Source organism: Gnatocerus cornutus, chromosome 4 (assembly GCF_029298725.1).
Source record: "Gnatocerus cornutus isolate USDA-ARS CGAHR chromosome 4, icGnaCorn1.1, whole genome shotgun sequence".
Lineage (NCBI taxonomy): Eukaryota > Metazoa > Arthropoda > Insecta > Coleoptera > Tenebrionidae > Gnatocerus > Gnatocerus cornutus.
This window is the reverse complement of record NC_142236.1, coordinates 20081082-20084409: the sequence shown is the minus strand read 5'-3', so window position 1 is coordinate 20084409 and position 3328 is coordinate 20081082. Positions and strand designations below refer to the sequence as shown.

The 3328-nt window shown below is 38.0% G+C and overlaps 1 long non-coding RNA gene across 1 annotated transcript; it reads right to left on the bottom strand.

The window, feature by feature from the left end:
- Positions 1 to 2184: 2184 nt before the first annotated feature.
- LOC148176629 (uncharacterized) lies at positions 2185 to 2727 on the bottom strand. The gene is made up of 3 exons (XR_015770019.1): positions 2519 to 2727; positions 2398 to 2465; positions 2185 to 2237 (listed from the first exon to the last, which is right to left on the bottom strand). It is a non-coding gene; the product is annotated as an uncharacterized LOC148176629 (long non-coding RNA).
- Between the last annotated feature and the right edge of the window lie 601 nt (positions 2728 to 3328).

Here is a 3328-nt window from a genome sequence, read left to right as displayed (position 1 = left end):
TAAATGTAATTTGTTATAAATACTTTATATATTGTGTACTTTAGCGAGAATGTAGAATTATCATATCTAAAGAAGAACTGAGAGCAATGGAACATGGAAAATAGAAGGGGCACATATAGTGAGGAAATAAATGAGCAGTATATGAAATAGTCAAAAGAAGAATTCTGAAACAACAACTACAAATGCAATCAAGAAGAAGTAAAGAATGTGGAAAGAAATTCAAGAACTTAAGGATGAACAACACTGTATGCAGATTGTTGCAATGAAACCTTGAAATTTTTATATAAAGTAACAAGAACTAAGTGCAAGTTTATAAATGAATAATGAGACTGATATTAGTCATAATTGTGAGTAAAACAATAAGATGGTGTAGAGGAACTGCTAAGTAGGTGAGAAATATACAGGTGTCCCAGAACTCACGCCTAGCCGAAAAAGGGCGGATGCCGACAGCAATCAGGACGACAAATATGCAATTTGTTTTGTCCTGATGTGCATTAAAATTGAGAAATTGCTTAACGAAACTGACCAATCCCAGACGCTCAAGCACAAATAATATTAACGTTGCTAGGTTTCATAATTTAATCCTAAAAAGGAAAATTGATTTGGTCCACTACATTTTTATAACAGACATCTAATGTCAATTTGACAGATAAAAACCACACAATGACGGTTCTAAAAAGAACCCTTTTATTACAACAAGAAACAGAACAAGGCACATGATGTAATGGTTAAATCAAATGCTTGAACAAACCACCATTATTTTGGACACACAGATGAGCTCTTCTAACTAAACTTTGACATGGTACGGGTGCCGGTGATCTGTCGCGAGAATTTTTTGTACAGAAGATTTTCCGATTTCTAAAGGGCGTGCCACAGTTCAGATACTTTGCGTGGAGTGTTCATCAACCGCTTCCAAAACGGCTTCTTTATTTTCATCAGTTCTGGCCTGTCTTGGTGCTCCACCAACTTCGCGCCGATCTGTTAATAACTGATCAGTGTGTCCAGCCCGAGAAACAACACTAAGAATCGTTTTGTTGTCCGGATAATAATCACGACCTGGAAAACGTCCTCGGTACGTTCTTGCTGCTAATACTAATTTCGATAGCACTCTTCAAAAATAAGACGCATTTCGAGGCATTCTGCCGCCGAGTACTTCTGAACCGTTTTAGAATATTTATTACCACCAAACACCAACTAGGAAACCAGCAAGCAAGGGAAACCAAAAGAAACGCCGTTTCACACTCCACTTGGATTTTTACTGTGTCAGTTGTCCTTCAGGTGTGTCTGTTGTCATTCAACGCTCGTCAACCAGTAGTCTTCAACCTTCTAGTCAATTTCTAAAGTACGCTGAGCCGTTTCTGCACACTAAGTTCAATATGAGTTTGATTTATTGAAGCCTGTCATTCTAACGTCAGTGAAATTTATAGTGGACCAGATTGTTCATACAAAATTCAAAGGAGAAAATTTAAACTGGTTTCTTAGCAACACGCCAGTGTATCCTCCAGACCATCTCCACGCGGCCTTGTGATTGGTCAACTTTGTCATGTCTTTTCTCAGTTTCTGTTGGAGCTGGAACTTTTTTTTCAGCAATTTACACATTCACACCTTTTCCCGATATCCCCGGTTTTCGGCTAGACATGAGTTCTGGGACACCCTGTATGTATTCACTAAGAACTGGGGTAGCAGTAGTTAGTAGTTAAGAGACATCAAAGTTTAAGGACCTTCGTACGCCACATTAAACTATAGAACCAGTTTTGCATATCTTATGTATATTTCATGTCCCATTGCATTTTCAGTTTTCACATTCATTACGAGGAAGTAGCAGCGGCTTCAAACCAACCATCTTCTGCCGCTGATGTTGAAAGCGATGGTGTGTCTTCCTCATGAGACTGTGTATCTGCACTGTTCAAGTGATGAGTGCAATGACTGTGTCTTGTCCACCTGCTGGTTTATGAGGCCCCGCTGTTACATTAAGGATAGCAGTCAGTTGGTCCTACAACACATTTTGAGAACGTTTACCGTTGAAGCCGATATACTTACACTTTACAATATCATTGCGTGTGTTTTAGGCATTTGAAATAATATTTCTGTCCATAACGCAGGTTTTGTGATGTACCACATGTGAGTGGTCTTCCTTCATCCATTTTCTTGCCCATAGATTTGATTTTCAACTCTTATTAACAATAAGATGAACGAGTTATTCGCCTGAATGCAAGAAGTTCATGTTGGTATTGGGGCTATTGAAACACAAAAGCGATTGAAGACAAATTGGGGGAACATTATTTAAATTTAGTTCACGGAATTCGTAAACTAACAGGTACAAAATTCCATAACCTTATAAGAAGTACTCAAGAGTTCATATACAAAAACCAACTTTAGTATTCTCCCAATACGTACTGCTTAACCAATGTCACAATGATTGTCGGCTTCGATAGGGCTTCCATCTACCTTCTATTTGGAGTTTTCTGAAATTAGTGGAAAGTCGTCGTACATAAAACGTCAAATAGTATTTACTTACGGCGGAGGAAACAAAAACACCATAACGATTCGTGTTGAGAAATCGCACATTCAAACCATTTTATTACAAACGATATTTGACAAGAATTGACAGTTCATAAAGCAATGTGTCCACACAAACAACACAAAATTTAGTGCGCATGTAGAGATAGACAGAAGATATCGTTGTCTTTCATTTTGTCACTAACAGCGGTACCTTATAAAACAGACACTTTGATCTAGTGACCTTAAAGGTGTACATACGCCAGCGACCCCAACGACGAAAAAACGTATCAAATTCTGGTAATAATTCTTTCATTTTGGTGACATTTCCGTCACTTTGAAAGTTGAAGTGATGATAGGTTAGGTATGTCGGGTAAATTCATCAAAAATTACGGCGTCTGGAATGCAAGGAAAGCGATTTCTCCGAACTTCCATAAAGAAAACAGATCATTCTCTTCGCGGAAACGGCTACTAATCAGAAATATATAATTAAAAATCAAAAAATGCCAGAACTGTGTTTCAAGAAATTGTCGAGAGTGGCGCTAGTGTACGCACGCCTCACGTACTCATGGCCTACTTCGCGGGAACAGATCTCGGAAGCTATTGAACAGGCTTGGTATAAGATGGAGTCGGCGATGATTCAAACATATTCATTAGTTCCACTTGCTTTGTTTCTAAACTTACGAGCAATTAAACGAATCCAAAACGGTCAACTCACAGTAAAATTCGGAAAAACACAAGTGTTTTATTTACAATTTTTGTTTTTTAAATTATAGATCACGCATAGCACATACATGGTATTTCAACTGAAACTGTGGCCCCAATTTTT